Below are 24,166 nucleotides of genomic sequence, written 5' to 3'. Positions count from 1 at the left end.
AAAGTATGATAGTCTTAACTTAATCATCTTGTCTTCCAGGGAGATTTTAGGCTTGATCTGTTCAAGGACCATTTGTTTACCTTTTTGGCTGCCCGTGGTATCCTCAGCACTCTCCTCCAGCATCACATCTCAAATGAGATTTATTATTATCTGCTTTCTTCAATGTCCAGTTCTCACATCCATATATGATGATGGGAAATACAATGGAGTTTACCAGAGGGGAGGAATTTCTCTTAAATTTGAATGAAAAGAAAGTGGGGCCAGAACGCATTCACTTAAAGTCGCTAGTTTCGTGCAATTACGTGAATATGCATTGCATTCGAACTGGCTCCCCATTGCCCAAAAATAGCATGCCATTGCCCGAATTTGCATGTGGCAGCCTATCACACAATAACATGAAACCCTATGATTGCGTTCGGACTGATTTCCCATTGCCTGAATTTGTGTGTAGTGGGTTATCACGCAATAACATTAAACCCCATGATTGCGTTCAGATTGCCATTGGATTATACTTCCAATTCCCCTTGTCTGATAAACTCCAATGGCTTGGACAATTCTAACTTTAGCGTTCACTTCTATATCCTTAGTTTTTGGATCTTGTCTAGTTCTTTATAGTTGCCCTTCCCTTGTCTTTTTCAGATTTCTTGACTGCAGCATCCATTCTGATTAACCTTTGATCCTTTGCATGAGGGTGACCAGACATCCTCCTTTTCCAGGACATGTCCTACATTTCAACTTCCTTCTGTCCGGGAGGAATCCAAAAACGTCTTCCATTGTGGACATGACTAAGCAGCATGAAAGCATATTTCTATAAGTATTTTTTGCTTTTATTTGCTAATACCCTCAATTTTTCTTGACTGTGCTACATTTTGCAGTGCCTTGTCCTCCTTTGTGATTAGGACATCTGGTCACCTTGGGTATGATAACAGAGAGTTCCTTGTGTGGAAGGAAAAAAGGCACCCAGAGTGGCCAGAGGTCCTAACTGAAAAGGAAAAACAGAGTACATTGCAAAATAACAGCTAAGAACACTCACAGGATTATAATGTTTCTTAGATCCAAGACACACTGCACAAATAATTCAGTATGAGACCGCTTTAACTGGTCAGGCTCAATGCTAGGGAATCCTGGGAACTGTAGTTCTGTGAGGCATTTAGCCTTCTTTGTCAGATAGTTCTGGTGCCACAACAAACTACAACTCCCAGGATTCCCAGGGCAGTTAAAGCATTCTTGAACTGGATTATTTCTGCAGTGTGTTTTGGACTTTAGTCATGCTCCAAATGGAGGACATTTGGGCATTCCTCCTGGACAGAAGGCTGGAAATGTAGGACATGTCCTGGACCAAGGCGGACCTCTGGTCACCCCCTGGTCCTCACCGCAAAGGAGGGCAAGGCACTGCAAAAAATGTAACTGCCAGAGCAGTTAAAAGTGGAACAGCAGCACTGTAATAAGAGTGTAGTGTGGTAATCTTCTAGAACAGTGGTCCCACAAACTGTGCCCTTTAAGAAATGTTGGACTTCAGCTCCCAGAAGCCTCAGCCGCGCTGGCTAGTAGTCTGGGATTCTGGGAGCCGAAGTCCAAAACTCCCTTAAAAAGAGCGCAGTTTGGGGACAGTTGTTCTAGAGGGTTACCTTACCACACTCTTTTGATATAGCGCTGCTGTTCCACTGCGCTGGCTGCCTCCTCCTGTTGCATTCTGGGATTTGCAGTTGAGGGGAAAGCGTTTAGAATCCTCTTAGGCCTCAGTGGACTACAAACCCCAGAATGCAACAGGAGGCAGCCAGCGCAGTCGAAGCGGAATAGCATCACTGTAGAACAGTGGGGTTTGACCGCTGCCAGGGGCCAGGCCAGGGCCTGTCAAGCGGAGCCTTGAGGCATGGGCCCGCCGTCGCCTAGGCAACGGAGGCGGCCATTCCGCCCTTCCCTCCTCCTATTTCCGCCTGTCTCCTCCTCCTCCTCCTCCGCGTCTTCCTTGCCCTCTCCGTCCCGTTAGCAGCACTCGGGGCCTCGAAGTTCTCGCGAGGCTTGCCAACTGGAGGGGGCCGCCATATTGTGTGACACTATTTTGATTCTGACTCTGGCTCCTGGCTGCCTGGGAAGGAGGAGGAGGAGGAGGAGGAGGAGGAGGAGGGACGGGGAAGCCGGAACGGTTCCAGCGGAGGCCGAGAGCGGCGCCTGCCCCTTCGCTTCCCTTCCCCGCCACAGCGGCAGCGGCAACGGCAGCACGGAAGCCCCTTCCCTCCTCCCTCGGTGGCGGCAGAGGCACAGGCTCCGCGGTGGCGGAGTGGGAGGAGGAGGCGGCGGCGGCGGCGGTGGCCGAGGAGCCGGAGGAGGAGGAGGAGGGTAAGGCTGACCCCAGGCTGGCTGGCTGGCTGCCTCCTTCCCTTGCCAAAGGACCTCGGCCCAAAGGCCTGAAAGGAGGACCAGCCCTCCTTCTCCGGCCTTCTCTTTGGCTGCACCCACCTTGGAGAAATAACCCGCTTTGGCAGCGCTTTAGCCTTGTCTGGCCCAGAGCTATGGAATTCTGGGAGCCGGAGTTTGTTCTGGGGCCCAGCCACAACAAACTCCAACTCCCAGAAGTCCATAGCCTTGGGCCAGGAAGAGTTAAAGCGCTGCCAAACCGGGTTATTTCTCCAGTCTGGGTGCAACCCTGAGACACCTTTCCCCCCAAAAGCCTCTCTTTCAGGCTCCCTTTCAGGCCTCCCGCCCTTGAGGTAAGTAAGTCCTGTGATGGTCCTCCTTTCCATAAGGATTCGAACCCAGGTCCGGCACTGGAAGAGAAAATTAGACAAGGCACCTCGCCTTCTGTTTGTGTCTGGGGGGGATGAATGTCAGAAGTCCTCCAAACAACCGGGTTTGACACCCCTTGAATGGCCTTGAGGGCTATGGAATCCTGGGATTTGTAGATTTGTGAGAGATGGACAGGGGAAGAAAGTGGACGGGAAGAAAATCGGTTCGCCATTGGTGCTGGAGAAGAGCGCAGAGGATACCATGGATGGACAGATGGAGCCTCAACTGAGGCTGTCATGCTTTGGCCACATCTTGAGAAGGCATGTCTCATTGGAAAAGACTATGATGGTAGAAAAGGTGGAGGGAAGCAGAAAGAGAGGAGGACCACATGCCAGATGGATGGACTCAGTCAGGGAGACCATGGGCCTGAGCCTACAGGGCCTGAGCAGAGAGGTACCGGATAGGGAGACATGGGACGTCTCATTCACAGGGATGCCATTAGTCCAGATCGACTCAAAGGCAGCTAACAGCAACACCAGAATCCTCACCTTTAGGGCATGACCTCAGGCCAGCTTCTGGGGAGGCCCTAAAAAGGAGGCTGAATAGGCTTTCCTTCTGGTAGGGAGTTTGCTTGAAAACCTGTGTTTTGCTTCACTTCTCTTACTACAAGTAGTAGCCTCTAATCCCCCCTCCCCCAAATGTCCAAAATTGATGCCTTTAGGCCCTTGGGTTGGTCATTTATTAAAATATTTATATACTGACAGTTTCCATTCCACGTAAGGAATGTCAAAGGTGGTTAATGCTTCACTTAAAACAAGGAGCGATATAGTGGGCCTTTGGGATCCACTGGGGTTTGGTTCCAGGAACATCCCCCCAGTGGATGCTCAAGTCCCATTTACATACAGTGGAGTAGCAAAGTGGTGTCTCTTATATAAAATGGCAAAATCAAGACTTGTTTTTTGGAATATATTTTTGGAATATTTTCAAGCCGTGGATGGTTGAATGTGGATAAAGAATTGTGGATACAGAGGGACACCTGTAATTAGAAGCAGTACACAGTGAAACAGAACAGATCAAGCCTGAACTCTCCCTGGAAGCCAAGCTGACAGAATTGAGGCTGTCATACTTTGGCCACATCTTGAGAAGAAATGAACCATTAGAAAAGACATTGATGCCAGGAAAGGTGGAAGACGGTAGAAAGAGGGGAAGACTGCATGCCAGATGGTTAGACTCGATCAGAGAGACCCTGGGAGGGCAGCTTGGAGATGTCTTATCCATAGGGTCACCATGAATCGGGGTGGACTCAAGAGTTGTTAACAACAACACAATGAAATATATTGAGACACCCAAATAGGTTGTTGTCACTATTGAATGTGGGAGGCAGTCATAGCCTAAAATCTTTATAAAACAGAATAATATTTATCAGATGTTGAAAAGTTATTACGGTGGTTTTGTTTTTTAAACATAGGGAATACTAGAGCATGGACAACAGACTGGAGAAGGCCTTATTCTGAATACCCACAAGCTGTATTTTAGTCAGAGGTGAGATGCTGAACAGGATCTCGGAAGAAAATCTGAGAGGTGGGCAAGATCATTAGGAAGAAGGTGACATTGATTCTAAGTCATTTTAGGTTTTAGATACAATAACTAGCATATTAAATTGGATGTATAAGTGAACCAGAAGCCAAAGCAGTTGAAGTATAGTCAGCCCTCCTCATAGGCGGGCTTGCCTTCCTTGACTTTGAGCTTGCGCAGAAGGCAAGCCCCGGCAGAAATAATGGGGCGCGAACCCGCGCTGCCATGAGCATGTGCCCCATTATTTTCTATGGGGCTTGTGCATACACTCTTTTCCCCATACGTGGGGGGTTCCGGGATGGATCCCCCAGTATGGGGAGGGCAGACTGTAATAACACAGTCACATGGGTTCTTGTCTCAGTTAATTTTTTTAAAACTGCTGCATTCTTCTCCAATTGAAGGTTTCAAGCTCTGTTCAAGACTTGACCCCTGTAGAAAGTGTTGTAGTAATCTAGCCAGGATGAGCAGAGCGGTGCACATGACACTGATCAGATCAGTTCTCTCTTAAGATAAGTGTGCATATTCCTGGTCATAATTGCTACATCAGTACCTAGGAGCAAAGCATTCCAGATTATGAACTTTTTTCAAGAAGACTGAAACATTGTCAAAGATGCTACTTTTGGAGCAACTTCCTGACTGCTGCTCAGTAGTTTCCTTCCTTTCCTGAGTCCAATCTGTTGCCGTTCCCGAGCACTGGTTAAAAACTTACCATTGAGCTCCACAGTAAAAACGAATATAGAGCTAGTTTCATATTGATAGTCCCCATTACTGACCTTTTCTCAACACTGTGACACCGAAGAACAGAACAACTCTGCAGAATCGCACAGCATAGATCATAATCTTGAGTGGTGTCTTCACCCTCCCCAACCTCTCCTGGAAGTAACCCCCAAAGGAACATCACCATGGAGCACTGTCCTAGCTCTGTCATCTAAGATTACCATGTTCATGATGCTGAACGCCATCAAGAGACCCATCTGAACTAGCAAGAAGAAATTTGTCTTGAACAGTGTGTGGCGTGTGTGCGCGTGCGCACATACACACTGATATGTTGAAGAAGGTTGAGGATAAAAGTGTTTTCTTAAAAATATATGTAACTAACCATAGTTACAGTTCACTCCTGCTCATGTCTGCTTGAACATCCCTTATGTGGCTTCCAGTTAAGTGAGCATGTAATTGCTGCAGTTTGAGTCTGTATGCCAAAACTTTCCCCCATGTAATCAACAGTATTGGATTGTACCCCTCACTGTTAAATCACGGAACAAAGAAGTGAGTTTAAGTTAATTCTGGGAAGGACTATTACATAGATCTACTGTATTATGTGCTCCATTGTATTATGTACCAAGTTTGGTAATAGTACTTATGGGTAAAAGTGTTTGCTGAAATATAGATATATAATGAATTCATGCTTATATTTTTGGATGATAGAATTTTCCTTGTTTGGGTTAATTTTAGTTAGCTAAAAGCTAATTCTACTTGTTGGAACAGCTGGTTTTCTTCTTTTATCATGTTGGTAGAAGCTAACAGCTAGATCAAGAACATTTTTAGGAGGAGCTCAGCAGTTGTTGAAAGCTTTGTAAGTAAACTCCTCAAGAGTTAATTTCGTTGAATCATAATTAGGTGTCACTTAACAAGTTTAATACAGGATGGGTAAAGCTGTCGTACTCCTATTGATAGCATCTGAATACTAATTTTCTTTTTCTGTAGTGTGTGTGTGTGCATGCGCGTGCCTTCAGGTCAACTAGTAAACAAATGTTTTGAAGCTCATTTTTCTAGGGGGCTGTGTTTTTAAAAGAAAGCCATGAATGCTGTATTCTGCATACACAAATGCATATCTTAAGAAACCATAAAACAACAAATATCTTTAGTTTTTAACCCATTTTGTAAGTTATGTGTATAAACTAATAATATCATGTGCACTGTCTATTCTCTTTATGAAACCAGTGAAATGTTTCCTGAACAGAGATAATAACAGTTCTAGTTCTAGGCCTTGGTCAATAGTGTGATATATATATATGAGAGAGAGAGAGAGAGAGAGAGGAAACTTTTAATTGACAGCTCACAATGTTGCTTCAGTCGTATTAATAACAAGTGAAACTTGTGGTGTGGCATGTTAGTTCCAGGTGTTAACTAGCCATGATTTCTTTTAGGATGCTCCATTTCATATTTTCCCCTCCTGCTTTTCAGCTCCCAGGCAACATTTGGGACTGCTGATTATGCTTGGCTTCCACATGGCTTTATTGATTTTTTAAAAATTACTATCTGCCACCCCCTCCAACTTTTATTTTTTCTCTGGGGTACTTCTGCAGAGTTAGTAATTATAGGTTCACTGACAAGATTTTAAAATTTAATTGAAATCTTGGCAACTGCCTTGCAGTCAGTACTTTGACTTTAGTTAATGTTAGAACTATTTTTTTTACTTGTTAAGGCAGATGTATTAAATTTTCTTAAAATTCAGGAAATTGCAGCTTTCCCTTTTAAGTTGTAATGTTGCTGTCCTATATCTGTAAACAATTTATTGCTGCATTTTCTGTTTCCATACCATTCTTAAATGATGGTGTGCTGGGACATTTAAACTGATTTCACAGTTATACTTTTTAAAAGATTATTGCACCTGTATACATTGGGTAGACATTTATTTATTAATGCTGGAGTGTATACACTATACTTTTTCATCTCTCACCTGCTGGAAGTGTGAGTAAAATTAGGAAAGATGTAGGGAAAAATTAAGAAAGATAAATAAATGAAATAAATAAATAACAGGGCTATTACTCAGTATTCTGGAACACATCAGAAATGTGTCCGAAGCTAATGGCTCAGTGGTTAGGGGAATATTTAGTCCTGGAAATACTCTACAGATCTCCCCCTGCAAGATGAGACAACTTACAGAGAGTACTTTTCAGAAATTGGAAAGCATATTTTCCATATTACTGAATACTTGCATCCAGTCCCTGTCATATTAGGGATTGGTTGAATTGTGGCATTCAGATATGGGAGGTTTGAGCCCTATATTTAGTGTTATAATTATATAAGGTACTAGACCATAATTGGGATACACTTAGTTTTGCTTTGATATATGTCAAATTGAGTTTTCCTCCTCCAAACATCTTGCATATTTTAGTTGTCTTGTGTACCACCTTATTTCGTTTACTTCTAGCACTTAAGTTAACACATTCTAATATAGGCCTTTGTAACTATGAAGGCTAGAAACACCTCTTTTAAAAAAAGGAAATTCGGTTTTTTAAAAAATAGAACAATTAACAAATTAGCATGTCATTCTTGAAAGAGCTCCAGTTCTAAGAACCCACAAGAGAGTTGATCCTACAGTGATTTTTGGATATGTGCTGCCAAATTATTGGGAAACATTCTCTGCATAGTGGCCAAATGTATGCCCATCATATATTGAAACATGTGGTGAGAATTTTTTTTATATCTCATATCTGTAGATTTTATGTTGAATATGTTTTTTCCCTACTTGGATATGATCTAACACCTGCTTTTGAAATGATATTTTCCTATATAAAATGATCTCTGTATAGCAAATTAGCATACATGAAGAAGTTGTATCTAACTTTTCCATTAGTAGCATAATATATTGTAACAGCATCCATAACTTTCAGCATTGTATGAAAGATGGTTTAATTATATAGATGTTTAGCTGTGTTTTTAAAAGGCCTCAGTAGAATAGAAACTACTTATCATCTTACGTGTAATGCTTGTTTCAAATATTTGTTACATTCTGGGATTCATCAAATCCCTCTTACTGGAAGCTGAGTGCTTCAGAGTTGTCATACCTACTGCTAGTTAATCAAAACATAGAATTTCTGACTAGGGCTCTCAAAACCTCATCCTAAGAATTTCTCCACTTTCCTTCTTTCAGTATAGTGTACACTAGAGCAGTGCTTCTCATACTGTCTGAGATGGAAAACTGACAATTTTTTCACAGCATGCTAGGTACTGGCTTCATATTTGTAACTATTCAGAATTGGCAGCTTGTGGTTTGTTTGTTTGTTTGTTCAGGTACCAGCACTGGTCTAGGAACGACTACGTTAACTAGCACTGCACTAGAGTTTTGCTTGAGAAATTTGAAGGTTTTCCATGATATATAATGACATCTGGTTTAGAGATCATTGCTGATATACCTTAAGCCCAAATAAATACTTGTAAGTTGAAGAGGTTTTTTTTAAAAAAAAAAAAAGTCTGTCACCCTTTGTAATAGTGAAGAAAAACATGTTAAACTAAGAATGTAATAATACATTACTACATAAGTAAGGGATGAGAAACCTGTTCACCACCAGTTAATGTTGTACTAGAGGTGTCACTATTGGCCATGCTGGCTGGGATTGATGGAACTTCTAGTCTGACATTTGGAAGGGGAAAAGTTTCCTTTTGCTACAAAATGCTGCCACAGGAAACATAGGAAGTTGTCTTATACTAAAGCAGCAAATGGGTCCATATAACTATATATTGTGAAATATGACAGGCAGTAGCTCTCCAGAGGATTCTTTCCTGGATTTCCTTGATATTCCCTGATGGTTTCCCATAACCAGACTTGGCTGTGCTTAGCTTCCAAAAATCAGATAGGTTCAAGTATGTTCACAGTATCTAACCTTCAAGGCAGTATGCTGATATTCTGACACGATGAATTGTGGGCCCAGAACAGACAGGCCTTTCTGACACCCTTGTCACGTGCGAGGGTTGCCTGGGGGGCAGAGCGCCCACACGCCCTGCAACCCTCACATGTGACGAGGGTGTAACAATGGCAGTGCCCTGTATACATAGGTGCTGCCGTTGTTACGTAAACACTGCGGAGTGTTCTCATGGCACCACTGCGGCGCTTATGTAATGAGTGCGCCAGTGGCACACTTGTTATCCCGCCACCACAGCTTGAGAAGAACCCGCTTTTCGCGGGTTCTTTTTCCGCCGATGGGAAGCCTCAGGGTTTGGCGGCTGTGGCTTCCCTCCGCCGGAAAAAAGGCTGCTGCCAGCCCAAACCATTTTACAGGTATTTACAATGTGGTATGGAAGATTTTTTGAACTCATTTCAAGTTAAAGACTAAATGCTCAAGCTGAAAAGATGTAATAACCATTCTGTCACTGTAGTTGTTTTTATAGGAAATAGAACTAAAACACAATCCTGTGATTCAAAGTCTGAATGTTTTCTTCAGTTAGACCTAAAGTACAAATGTTTACATAACCAAATTGAAATTTGTTTACTCCAGCATTGGCATTGACTATGTCTTAGGTTTTCCGTACTGCTTTGGTTTTATTATTCTCTCTTGTAATAATTGTTACCTCAGCAGTTTTGTTGCACTAATACATTAAGACTTTCTGTACACCCAATATGATTAATGGAAAAAACAGTAAAATACAATAAAGCTATTCAGTACGGTTAAAATAACAAAACAATTCCTTAAACCCACCAGGGGAGGATGATACCTTTAATTATCAGGAAAATGTCTAGAGGGCAAAGAAAACACCATATTTTGGGAGCTTACCTGATCTTCATTGGAAGATAATATGATATGCATCAAAACAGAAAATACTTCCTACACACCATGACTATATGCATTTCATGTAGAGTGGTACGGTAATCAGGGTCTTCTCTGCAGAACAGGTTTTGTTGCTCTAGGTTCTTATCAGAAAGTTTGAGAAAAGTATGTTTCTTGCAGAACCTAAGGGTTTAATAGTTCTAGAAACAATTGAGTCATATAGAAGGAAAATCACTTTGTATTATTATTATTATTATTATTATTATTATTATGCTTTATTTATATAGAGCTGTAAATTTGTACTACAAATAAACAACATTGCCCTTCTCTAAAACAGCTATGCCCAGCCAATTTTAATAGTAATATGGAAAATTGAATCCATTGTATTCTGAACACACATGGAGATCTAATTTCATTTTCTTTAGTGATAAGCAATTTAAAATTTATTCAGTCTTGGAAAGAGCACATGTAGAATTCAATCTCCTGCTACAGCAAGGAAACAAATGCCTTAGTTAATATGAGTAAAACTTCTGTTTTGAACTTGTAGAGTATGCAGTACTGTTTAAAGCTGTAGTTTTATTTTAATGAGCCCTAAAACTAATCTTAACTTTGCACATGTTTTAATCAATGTTTGTATTTATCTGTCATCATTAATGATTCAGTGAGACTACTGAATGTAATTAAATGAACTTAAATGGTGCGAAAATGTTTCATTTTACTGTTGCAGCATTGCCTGCTGATTTAGTTTTATCTGATACTTTAAAATGAGGGTCAAGAAAGAAATATAATATTTTATGATATTTTAAAAAAACAAATTTAAATAAAGTGTTATTTAATGTTATGAATCCAATATTTAATTCTGTTAAAAAAAGGTCCCGTCCCCCCCCTCAGGCTGGGATGCATAGAATACCATGTGTGATGATGCATGTGCAAACATTTCTCTGAACCTATATGTGATATTCACACATATTGTTGTAAATAATTATGAAATTTACTTGAGTCAGGAAGGACAGAGCATACACGATCTGGACTGAGTAGCACAACCTGTCTAAAAGAAAATGAGGAAGCTTCTTGAATAGGAAATTAGTTTTGAGTGTGTGTGAGTGTGTCTGTGTATACTAACCAATGAGGCATCCTTTCTCAAGAAATGCATTGGTTCCACTTGGTGTTTCCTGTGCTCAGGCAGGAGGAGCCAGTGCTACTGATAGGATTTGTAGTTATCTGAGCTTACCTGAGTAAAGGCACAAGGGCCTTAGTCCATAGAGCAAATAGAAAAACATTGTACTAGCTCCCAAGGATGGAGGCAGTATCTGAAGGGTATTTGTCTTTTGTGCATGGCATCCAGATAAATACCTTACTGCCATGTCTGTCTAGAAATAAAAATAAGCTAGAAGAGTAAGGACTTAACAAATTCCAGCTGGAAACAAAAGTGATGACTGTTACTGCACTTAATGTAAAGCATCTAAAGGACATCAAACTAAAGGCTCACTAAAGAAGTGTATGTGTATCAGATTTGTACCAAATTTGTTGTGATTCCATGTCAGTGCAGCCTGTATATGAGACAGAAAGGGAGACAGTTACTATCAATCTTTAGCATAGTTTTCCTGTGGAAGACAGTAACAGTGGTAGTAAGCATGCAGGCACTATGCTTGCAGCATGGTATAGGAAAAATATTTGTATATGTGAGAAACATTTGCCTGAATATTTTGTTTCACCCTCTCCCTTTCAAAATTGCTTTAACAGAATTATTGCTTGCTTGCTGTGGTTGGTTTGCACACCCAACTGGTTATTTTTTCTCAAAGAAAAGTGCTGTTTTAGATACCTTGAATTCCTATTCTTTATTAGATGGCATCTTGTGCTGTTTATATGGATCAGTTTCAATCTGTGTAACTCACTGAGGCATAACATGTGCTTGAGGCTGTGCAGGTGGCCCTTTCTGTATCTGACCGATGCCAGTTTTAGTTTATCAAAAACCCACTGAGATAAATTAAGTTTCATTAACTGTTTGGTCTAATATGGATAACTTTTAAAGAATCGTAGGTTGCCAGAAAATCTCAGGTTTGCAATTGTTGGTGTTGGGTTGAGAAGTAAAGTAGCATAGAAATGCTAGTAGTGATCATTCAGTTTGATGCCAACCTGCTTAAAATTTTGCTTCCAAAGGTGATGGAGAAGAGAAGGTGTTTGCACATCTGGTTTCTCTTTAGCTCCATGGAATTATCTGTTCCTTGATCTGTGCTGTTCTGGACCTTGCATTGAGACTGTACTTTTTCTTCTGCCAAATTCAGACACAAATTTTGTCAGGATTTAAGAGCAGGAAGCTTTGTTTAAAGCCATTATCTGAAATTCAAGGCCACTTAAACAACCACAAATACATGTTAGCCAATGTTAGTAGTGGTACACACAATACTGAGCCACAACCAACTTTCTTGCTGTATTCATCACATTATTACAAGCACATGTAAAAAGTGTGTGTGTGTGTGTGTAAGTAATGGTTTGATCTGGATTTGTTAAGAACATTGGATTCTCATTTAGTCTCATGTTTCTGTGCTTTGCAGATTGCATTCTGGATTTTTCAATAACTACATAGGCTAGCAATCTCAGACCACAGAGAAACTATGCTGTTCATATATGAGGACTTATTTGAGAGGAATTGGTGTAAAAGGGATCAGACATAGTTAGCATTTCTATTTAATAAATACTTAATACAAAATTCTCCTTCTACAATAGCAAAATAGGAAAGACTAATTTCTTCATCTCATATTTGTTTTATTTATCACAAATTTTAACATACATTTCTATCAAATACAAGATGGTTTATAGTAAGAATTAAAACAGAATACATTAATTAATGAAGCACTAATATGTTAAACATATAATCATAATAAAATGAACAAAATAAACAGTGCTTACTCACATTTTAGTTTTCTTGGTAGAGCTGCCATTCCAACATTGTGGAAGGGATCTTGTTGCACCATTGAGAATGAGAGAGAGAAGTTGGTAGCATACGTTTTTGTAGACTTAGGGGTTGTACAGACCGGCATAAAGAGCCGGCGTGGGGGCAGAGTGAAGACATGGTGACTGGCTGCCTCGATTCCACACCCACACCGTGTGATGCCAGCCAAGCAACCACACGGTGGGCAGCGTTATGCTGTGTCTGCAGCGCAGCATTTACACGTGCTGTGCTGAAGAAGTGGAGAAAAGCGGCGGCTAGTGTGTCCTTTATGTGGCGATTTGGCTTTTGCACCATGGAAAGGCCAGATTGGGGCCACAGTGTGTGGTTGCCGTGGCCCCGATCCGGTGCTACCAGGAGCGCTACAGAGCCGCCCCTTAGGTGCTGTCTGTCAAGTCCCTACATTTGCTTCATCAGATGCACGATGCTTTTTAGATGCATGTGATGAAATATACCTGGGGCCAAAACAGACAGCCCTAAAGGGGCGGCGTGATGTCACCTCTTTGATCACCGGGTTGGGGCCATGGCAACCGCACACCACACCCCTAATCCGTTTTCAACCACTGCCTGAATTCAAACAGCTGGGGGAAAGCTGGCTTTGTCACTGGAGCTTTTCGGCGTTTCTGTGGTGCAGCACGTGTAAATGCCGCATTGCCGAAACACCGTGAAGTCAGCGTACGCATGGCTTCCCAGCAGACTGGCGGCAAGTGCTGTCTGAACGCCATGCCCCCACGTCGCCAGTCTGTTTTGCCCTCTAGTCTACTAAATCTTATGTAAACCAGTTTCTTTCCCTCAGTTAGGTCAAAAACACACTGCAGAAATAATCCAGTTTGAGACTGGTTTAACTGCCCTGGCTCAATGCTAGGGAATTCTGAGAACTATAATTCTTGTCAGACATTTAGCTTTCTCTGTCAGAGAGCTCTGGTTCCACAATAAAGTACAATGCCCAGGATTTCCTAGCGCTGAGCAAGGCAGTTAAAGCAGTCTCTAATTGGATTATTTCTGCAATGTGTTTTGGACTGTAGTCTCAAAGATGCTACAGGATTCCTTTACATACTGATCCAGACCAATACTGCTGTGTTTGAATTCAGGCAGTGTTTTAAAACATTCTTTTGTGATAATTATTAAATTTGTGCTTTTGTCATTCTTCAAATAATTGAATAGTTTGCATATGATTTCCAAGTGATCTTCTTTCAAGGCCAGTAACAGGGCCAGATATACTTCACTTTGATGGCAGAATGTCGTGATGTGACTTTACTCTGTCAGTACTTGTGGACAAATGTGTGATTTCAGATTTTGTCCTTTTTGTTCAGCCATCTGTTACCTGTATTTGTCTCAAGTCATTTAAATCTTTTCTATAAACCATTAGATTTTATTCAGGATAGTAATATGTACATCTCATGTTATACTGGGCTGGACAGCAGACAAAAACTGTAAAGATATTTTGTGCGAGTTCTGTCTGCTCTGAAACTCAGCACATGAGACAATCCCAACATTTCTATGTGTCTGCAAGACTACTTGGAATGTATGGGTCATTTATCACACTAGGCTTTGGATTGGGTGGAAGTACAGTACATCTGTAACTTCATGTGTCCACCCCAAAATTCATTACAATAGAAAAGCTGTCCCCACCCCTTCAAGCATAAAAGAAGAAAATAGGAGATCTCATGTGATACTGAGATTTCAAGTAAGCAGAAGTTTCTGTGCACTTCATATTCCAGTTTCACAGAAGAGCCTTGTCCCAAGTATTCTGCGGTTTGTGTAAAACCCAAGGAAAGGAATCTTAAATGCTTCTGCGCATGCTGACTTGCTAGAGCGTTGTGGCACTTTTAGTAAATAACCTCTGTGATAGAGGGAAGCTGAAGTTAGTAAAGTTTTTCTAATTTTGGCATTGGAGATTTGAGCAAAACAGCAATTGACCACATTGGTTAAATATTTGTGAAGGTTTAACAATAAAGCAATGAAGCTTGTTAGCTATATTTACATTCAAAACGGAGTTACAAATGAGTTGGTTTGCAATCTATTTATTTGCTTCTATATTAAATGTAAATCCCTTCTTTCTACCAAAAAGGTGCTCAAGGTCGTTATAAAATACTGTAAGTTGGCAATGGTAGCTGAGATTTTATTGCAGTGTGATATGCCTCTGAAGCAGAAGTCATGTGTGTGCTTGATGTGCTCATAATTTTCAGGAAATAGGTTTGTTCCTTTGAGATAAAGATAACTGATTGGAGAAGACAAGAGAAGTAAAGACATGTATTATGACTTTTGGAGACAAGACAGAGATACCCTTTTTCCAGTTTCCAACATTTTTTTCTATCATGGGGAATAAGTATCTCAGGGAAGGAAGGAAGGAAAGAAGAGGATAACTGTCTTTTAGAGAGCCTTTTACTTGGGATATAATCACACAATTAGAATATATCTGAAGGGAGTTGAGTGTCAGGGGCTTCTAGGTGTTGAAGATCAGGGGATATGCATTTGCGATGGGCCTATTGACTGCATGACTACATGGTTGGCAGATATGCAAGTTGAAAATACTGCACATTATTTAAATGGCTAGTGGTGACTGGAAGAGTTTTGGCTATCAGTCCATGTTGAGAAATCCAATTGTGTGGTTCTGAAAGTAGGGTTTTGCAGGCCAGCAGTTTCAAGATACTGGTATACCTCAATTAACAAAGATGTGTTTCTGGCTAGTACGCCTTTAACAGAAAAGTTGGCAACATTCAAAAGGTGAACAATGAAAAAGACTTAAGCAGCAGTATTAAAACAAATTAAAACATGCACTTAATTATGGTAAAAAGCCATTTCAAATAGTATGGCACTTTAAAACCTCCATTTCTAAAAGCTGTCAGAATAGTAATACAAATTTTTTGCCTGCTGAGAGGACAGAAAGGAGAGAGCCATTTTAGCTTCTCTGGGAAGGGACATCCAGACCCTAAGGGCAGCTGTTGAAAAAGCTCTTTCTTGGTTCTCTATCACCTGTACCAGTGACAATGGTGGGACTGGGTTAAGGTCCTTTTTGGGGAATCTTAGAGCCTAGACAGGTTCATAGGGGGATATGCACTCAACCTAGAACTAAGCTGTATAGTATATACAGGGTATAGTATAGTATAGTATAGTCATGATCAGCCCGTTGAAGTTCTGCTACAACATTATAGTTACATTCCTTAAAAAATTCACAGTATAGTAATGCATGCTCTAAAAGTAATAGGATTTATGGGGAAGTTAGGGTTAGGTGCAGATCTCAAAAGTATTACTTATATCTAACTTACACAAATTTTAATGTGCTGAAAATAAAATAATATTGACTGGGTCTTGGTCTGATCTTTTCCTGCATAGTGTACATATTTCTTTTCTGCTGCTGCTGCTGACCAGACACAACTTACTAGGCTTAGGTTCTCAGGAGCAACAGTGTCAAAGCTACCCTACATTGCAGGAATGTTTGGCTGGGAAATGTTGGTGGGAGAAAAGGGCGGGAGGGAAGGAAAGAGGGAATAGTATGAGGCAGTATTCCCAGGAGACCACTTTTTGGCTGGGCGGTATTGACAAAACATATGTGGTGGTGGTGGTGGTTGGCGACTGCAGTGAGGGGAGATACAAAGCAGGTCTTTGACAGGAGACAGCAGGGCAGAATAGAAAGAGAGGAGGCAAGAAGAGGCAACAAGCATTTGCCAGGCATGAGAAATTGCCTTTTGATTGGTGTAGCAAGACCAAAACTATGGAAAAGGAGCTAGTGGGGCTCTTCTTGGCAACAGTTGATGCTGATGTTGGTGCTGCGGCAGGTGAGAGGTGAGAAGTAGTCTGGCTTTTGGTTCTCAAATCTCTTTCTACTTGTCTTGCACCCCTCCCTAGTGGAAGGCAGGAAGCACTAACACATTCACAAGCCCACTGAACAACTAAGATGAGAGGAGGTGGTGTTGGTGCTGCTTAACAGTTGAGATGTGGAGAGATCAAAACAATTTAGTTCTTGGGAAGCAGGAGTTCTTAGTGAGAGCAGTCTTGAAATGTTGTAATAACGGGTATAAAACCATACCTTAAATAATAATAGTTGGTCATGGAACAACACTTACAAGAAGGAAACCTGGATGTAGATGCCATTTATGCCACTCTGGCGATGGAGTGATGTGCAAGCCCTTTTGAAGTGTTAGTAACAGTGACTACATTTCTGTGAAATACATACAGGTTGACCATTGTAAAGAAAGTCCAAGTTTGACTTTAAAGGAAGAAACTGCTAAAAAACGAGGAATTACTAAAAATGAAGTTGAAAGGGACAGCACTGCACATTGTGTTGAACCTTTAAAAAAAAGCCAAGCTAAAATTTATCCCACGGTACAATCCAAGAAGATGCCTGCATGGTTAACAGAAGTCTAGCAAGCAATAAGAAAATTGAAGTTTTACCTAACTGAGAATAGGAACAAAAAGTTTGGCATGCAAATAATAAAGGTCACAAAAATTAATTTGTGGAGTATACAGTCAGCCCTCCTTATCCACTGATTTTTTATCCACAGATTCAAGCATCCACAGCTTGAAAATATATTTTAAAAATATAAATTCTCAATAACCTTGATTTTCCATTTTATGTAAGGGACACCATTTTGCTATGCCATCGTATATAATGGGACTTGAATATCCATGGATTTTGTTATCCACGGAAGTTCCTGGTACCAAACCCCAAGGACCCACTGTATTAGGAAAAATCTTAAGATCAACAATATAAAAAATAGAAACATAATAGAAACAGAAAACAATGCAGGAAAACTATGGAACATGGACAATGTTAAAGGAGGATTTTTAGTTACTTAATTTCATACTTTTCTCCCATATGAGATATGAAATGGTTTGCACTGTACATTAAAATAGATAAAACAACCTGTAATACAAAAAGTTAAAAAGCATTGAACAACAATCCACTTTGAAACGTTGATTTAGAATAGTTGAAAACACATTAAAACCTATTACATATGAAGAACTAGCACACTTGTTCCACTACCCCAACCAGACTGTAGAGATTGCAGAAAGCCTGCATGAATTCTTTGTGTTTTGTTTTCATTATGGAGCATGATGGATGCCTGTACCTGAACTGTCCCTTTCAGAAAGGCGAATTTAAAATTTCTTCAAGTTTTAGAAATAAGGGGGGAATTTTCTCCAGGGAAACTGGAAATTGTGGAAAACCAAAAATATATGAAATAATCATTTTTATATGAAACCTAAGCTGGCTTGCTTTAGTAACACAAAATGCTCCATTTTGTGTTACTAAAGCAGCATTTTCTGCTGCTCCAGAGAACAGGACCCAGAACAATGGATGCAAGCTACAGGAAAAGAGATTGCACCTCAACATTAGGAGGAACTTCCAGATAGCAAGGGCTGTTCAACAGCGGAACACACTCCCTTGGAGTGTAGTGGAGTCTCCTTCCATAGAGGTCTTTAAATAGAGGCTTGATGGCCATCTGTCAGGGATACTTTGATTGAGGGTTCCTGCATGGCAGGGGGTTGGACTGAATGGTTCTTGTGGTCTCTTCCAACTCTACGATTCTATGATTTGTAAGAATATACTGTATATACCCAACTATAAGTCAACCTCATGTATAAGTCGAGGTCAGGTTTTGGGGCCAAAATTATGGATTTTACTATGGCCTGTGGATAGGTCTAGGGTAAAACTTGGAAACTCCTTCAGTGTGCGTGTGGCAAGAGAAAGTCTCATTAAGGCTTTTGGCTTCATCATTTCAGCCAGATGTGCGGGTGGGAGAGGACTCTTAAACAAACAGCAATATCAATCACCCAGAACTCTTTCTGCAAAGCATAGGGAAATCTGAAAGAGCTGCTGTCTCATTACCATAGTGATCTCTAAATAAGTTGACCTGGGATTTTGGGATCAATTTTTGAACAACAGATTTATAGATGAATATATATGGTAAAATGGTACTACTTGATAAATTTATGAACTTTAAAAATAGAAAAGGCTTAGATTTGTACTGTATAATCAAACCTGTGACTGAACGGAGAGGTGCAATCTCCTGTGCTAAATTTATGTATGTATTAGGCTGAATTGAAGACACTCTTGTTCAGGGAGGCATTCCAGATTATTGGTTGTTAATCTGCTGCTTACTTTGTTTTTATTGTGTACTAGTTAGTATTATTTTAGAGATATTTTAATCATGTTATGTTGTTTTAGGTTGTACGATACTTGGCAGGTTTTTCTTCTTTTCCCCCATTTTATTTGACTTTTACTATGTGAAGCATTGTGCAAACTTTACAATGCTCTATAACAGTGGTTCCCAACCTGTGGGTTGGGACCCCTTTGAGGGTCGCAAGACCCTTTCACAGGGGTCGCCTAGGACCAGCAGTGAGGCAGTGTGTGTGTGTGTGGGGGGGGAACCTAGAGCCGCCTCTCCAGAAGCCTCTCAGGGCTGAGAAGGAGGCAGAAGGAGCTCCTTGGGGCCATGAAGCAAGGAGGAGGCATTGCCTGGGAGCAGAGCCTCTTGCCAGCCGTTTGGCCCTTTGGGACATGCGGTGGAAGGGAGGAAGCTGCAATGATGAGGGAAAGCAGGGGGCTCCTCCGGATGGTCCTGGCCACTTCCCTTGGCTCCCTCCCTCCCTCCCTCCCTCCTCCTCCTCCTCCTCCTCTACTTCCAGAGCAGCCTCAGCCCAGGTGAGCTATTCATTCACACTCCCTCGCTTTTCTCTCTATCTCTCTCCCTCTCACACACACACACTGCACTTTGAGACCTTTTTAACTGCCTCGGCTCAATGCTCTGGAACTCTGATGTCTGTGAGGCATTTAACCTTCTCTGTCAGAGAGCTCTGGTGCCACAACAACTACAATTACCAGGATTCCATAGCACTGAGCCCTGGCAGTCAAAGCAGTGTGTTTTGGACACATATATCCTCTTTTTGTGAGTTAATTAATGAATCCAGTCCCTAGCCTTTATATCTCTCTCACACACTGCAGGAATAATAACCCACATTGAGACTGCTTTAACTCAATGCTAGGGAATCATGGGAATGCTAGTGTTTGGGAGACATTGAGACTTCTCTGTCAGAGATGGCTCTGAGGCCACAATAGACTGCAATTCCCAGGATTCCCCAGCACTGAGCAGTCTCAAACTGGACCATTTCCTCAGTGTGGATGCACCTGGTGAGGAATTCTGGGCACTGCAGTTCAACTACGTTTGGAGGGTTATGGGACTCCCTGTCAGAGATAGCTCTGGGGCCACAGTGTACTACAATTCCCAGCATTCTCCAGCACTAACCCAGGACAGTTAAATCACTCTCGAACTGGATTATTTCCTCAGTGTGGCTGCATCTTTGGTGAGGAACCCTGGGCATTTCAGTCCAGTTATGTTTTATTTCAGCAGTGTATTTTGGACCAGAGACAAGGTAACCAGACATCCTCCTCCTTTTCCGGGATATGTCCTCTTCTGTCAAATTTCAAAATGTCCTCCATTTGGGTCATGGCTAAGAAGCAGGAATTTATAATTACACTCGGCCCTCGGGTTACGAAATTAATCCGTTCCGCCGCCATTTTCGTAACCCGGAAGGCTTCGTAAGCCGAGAAAGCCATAGGCGCTAATGGAGAAAAGCCGCGATTTGGTGCGAAATAGCGCCGAAAAGCACCAAAAGGTTATTCGTAACCCGGAATAACCTTCGTAACCCGGAAATATTTTTTTTTTTCCGTAACCCGGAAATTTCGTATCCCGGCGCATTCGTATCCCGGGGTAAGAGTGTACATGGGTGTTTTTAGCTTTTATTTTTGGTCATGTCCTACATATTTTGCTTGAGCGCCCAACATTTTGAGGTGAGGGCATTGGTCACCTTGGTCAGAGAGATTTATAGGGGTTTAACTGCCATTCTGCTGTGGTGCTGGAACAAACCACCATTCCCAGAATTCCATAGCATTCAGCCGAGGCAGTTAAAGTGGTCTCAAACCAGATTATTTCTCCAGTGTAGATGGAGCCCAAGCTTTTTGCCTCTTTTATGCCTGAGTTTTCAAAGCCCAGCCCTGGCAGCACAACAAACTACAAATCCCAGGATTCCATAGGATGGAGTGATGAGAGTGGAAGCAGTGTCAAACTACTTTAATTCTGCAGTGTGGCAACAGCCTAAGTGTGCCCAATGCAGTTCTTAACATGGTGCACCTCGTGCATGCTGAGTCTCGCAAGACTTTTTTTGTTGTACCCACTAACTCCATTTCATGTCTCCTTTATTTAGTGGGGTGGAATACAGACAAAACAAGGCAAAATTTAATTAATTGATTGATTACTATCCCATCTTTCTCCCAGTACAGAAACCAAGGCAACATACAACTTCAAAAACACAATACAATTCTTAAAAATCCTGTTAATACAAAAGTTAAAAAACAACTAAAGCAACTTTAATTTAAAAGAGGTCTATCATATATTGTAGTGTAGTGACTTGAGCATTGGGCTAGGACTCTGCGAGACCAGAGTTGGAATCCCCACTCAACCATGGAAACCCACTTGGTGAACTTGAGCAAATCACACTCTCAGCCTCGGAAGAGGACAATGCCAAACCCTCTCTGAGCAAATCATGGCAAGAAAATCCTGTGATAGGTCACACTTAGGATCTGCTGTGTATCAGATATGACTTGAAGGCACAGAACCACAAAGTGGAACAGGACTGGATCCAGAAGGTTCTGGAATGCTGTGAGAAGACTAAGACCATTGGAAATACGTATTTTTTTGAAGGTCTTAAGAACCGAGACACCACTCCAATATGGTTGGGGGTCACCGCAACATCAGGAACTGTATTAAAGGGTTGCGGCATTAGAAAAGTTGGGAACCACTGCTCTATAAATAAATGTTAATAATAATAATAATAATAATAATAATAATAGTTCTGCCATCTGAAAAGTTTTGTCATATGAAAGAACTACAAACTTTAAATAAACAGTATTATAGTATCTGGATACTAACGCTTGCACAGTCAAACTCTTAGGGACTAGTGTTTATTTGCTATCCAATCAGCTTTGACCTATTATGGTCCTATTAATGAATGACCTGCAAGAGCCCTAGCCATCAGCTGTCCTCCCTGCTCAGGCCTTGCAAATTCAGAGCCATTACACTCATCCCTCCATATTTGCAGCTTTGATGTTTGCGGATTTGATTATTCATGGATTTGATTAATATGTTCCCTCTAGGCATCTCTAGGTCCTCCAGTGCAACTCTGTGGTCAACTTTAACTAAAGGTTGCACTGAAAGACCTAGAGATTCCTAGAGAGAGTACTCTACTAGGCATTTTTAGCTCCTCCAGTGCAATTTTATGGTCAGTGTCTGTCGGACATTGACCACAGAGTTGCACTGGAGGACCTAGAGATTCCTAGAGAGGTGTCCTCTCAGGTAAAAACATAGTGTTTTTGTTATTTGCAGTTTTTCTATATTCTTGGGGGTCTTGTCCTCCTAACCCTAGCAAATATGGAGGGACAAGTGTACTTCCTTTATTTGAATTTCTCACTTCACATATGGTAATAGTCTTTTTAAAATAAAATTATGAGTATCTCTTTGTTCTACTGGGAGATCAGTGCAGTAGTTTGATGGTTATTATGCTCCCTGCTGTCTGCTTTCTTAGGTATTGGAATGTCTATTGAACATTTCTAGTCTGTGGGCCATTGTTTTGTAAGTGGTTCCTTGTTCTACCGGTTTTGCTCTTGCCTTGTGGTTGTTGCGTTGATTTTTGCCAGTTCTATTTGTTCCTATATACAATTCTCTGAATGATTGCCTTCAGGATTCTGACCCTCTGTTGCTGTCATCTTTTACTTTTGTTTCTATTCTGTCTAACTTGATGAGTTTCATTTGTCAGCTAGTGAGCCTTTTCTTTTTTTGTTGTGTTTGTTTGTTTCTCTGTTTGTTTTGTGGCTTCCAGTATTGTTCTGTCCATACTTCCCCGACAATGTCCTTGGTTTGGCTCCATTTTATTTTGGTTCTCTGTCATTTAGGATTAGTGGTGTGAATCTGTTCTTTACATGGTTTTCAGATTCTATAGGGCTGTTCTTCAGATTATATTTTATCATGATGATTCAGTGTACTTCTTTAGTTTTACTCTAATTTTTGATATTAACAATTCATAGTCTCTATCACAGTCTTTCCTCATCTTATTTTTGCAGATAGAACTTGTTCATCTTATGCTTCCAGTCATACAGTCTGTTCTGTTTCTATATTGTCCGTTTGAACTAGGGTAACAGCATATTTGGATGTAAAGTTTAACTCAGACTGAAAGTATTGAACTTTTCAATAGTGTATTATCATTACACACACCAACGTGAATAACAGAATTGTAGAGTTGGAAGAGACTCCAAAGGCTATCCAGTCCAACTCCCTGCCATGCATGAACACACACCTGACAGGTGGCCATCTAGCCTGTGTTTAAAAACTTCCAAAGAAGGAGAGAGCTCCCAATTCGAGGCAGTGTATTTTACCATTGAACATCTTATCGAGAACAAATTTAATTTAGTCAATAAGGCTATCATTAATAATTCTAGAGTCACAACTATTTAATCAAAATAAATTTTTGAAAGATTACTTTGATTTTTGTCCTCATGGATTCTGGAAAATAGGAGGTTTTTATGAATTGGTAGTATTCATTTTACGAATTAGTAGCATTCATGAAGAAATGAATTTGAATTTAGGTCTACGGTATACATTGTATACATTTACATTGTATAGTTCCGGATCCCACATGAAAATGGAGACTCATCGATTTTCAAAACCCATAGGATTCAATGGGATGTGCTCCACAGGGGTGTACCACATTGAAATTAATGGAGGTCGCCCCTCCATAAATATTCAAGACAGTGGATCTCAAGTCTGCGAGAACAGGGGGACTGCTGTATACATTGTATGCATTAGAATTTTTGTTCTCTAATCCTAAATTGTTTTACATACTATGACATACCACATCTTCATACTATGAAGTTCCTTTTATTTGAGTGAGCAAATCTTAAATACTATTTCACTCATTCTAATATTTCATCTTTTTTTCCCTCTGCATTCACCAAAGTTTCCATTTTCTCCCCATTGGAAAACTAAATTTGTTCTTAGAAAGAAATAGAAAAAACCTATCCACTTCCCTGATTTTTCTGGTTCTTTTCCCTGGACCATCATGTCTTTGTCACAGAAAAGAAATGCTGGCAATTGCAGGCTAATTAGCTTAACATCCATTATAGATAAAGTGATAGAAAACATACTTTTTTCTAAATAAGCATGTGGAAGCATCCGTAAAGAATATGCATGACATCTGGAAATATAATTCCACCCATGCTTCACTTTGAGAATGTCAACAAGTGATCTGATAGACTTTGTTTATTTGTACATTCAAAAAGCTTTTGACAGAATCTCTTGGACTTCTGAGTCAGCTTTGCCATAGCAATTATATTTGGTGTGTTACAGATTGGTAACAGCTAGTTAAAGAACAG

The 24,166-nt window shown here is 40.8% G+C and overlaps 1 protein-coding gene across 5 annotated transcripts in view; it reads left to right on the top strand.

Moving 5' to 3' along the window:
• The first annotated feature begins 2,122 nt into the window (after window positions 1–2,122).
• The window catches only part of TAB2 (TGF-beta activated kinase 1 (MAP3K7) binding protein 2), a 73,649-nt gene continuing 51,605 nt past the window's right edge, over window positions 2,123–24,166 (top strand). The window contains exon 1 of one of the 5 annotated variants that reach the window (XM_089530220.1): window positions 2,123–2,340. The gene's annotated coding sequence lies outside the window, so the exon portion shown is untranslated. Of the gene's footprint in view, window positions 2,341–4,194; window positions 4,333–24,166 lie in introns of those variants that run through there. The other 4 variants (XM_089530218.1, XM_089530221.1, XM_089530217.1 and 1 more) reach the window with 4 other exon arrangements.

The sequence above is a fragment of the Sceloporus occidentalis genome, unplaced genomic scaffold (assembly GCF_023333645.1).
Source record: "Sceloporus occidentalis isolate IW3139 unplaced genomic scaffold, rSceOcc1.0.p SCAF_6, whole genome shotgun sequence".
In the NCBI taxonomy this organism is placed as follows: domain Eukaryota; kingdom Metazoa; phylum Chordata; class Lepidosauria; order Squamata; family Phrynosomatidae; genus Sceloporus; species Sceloporus occidentalis.
Note: the sequence above shows the minus strand (reverse complement) of the source record. Positions and strands in the feature narration are given on the sequence as shown.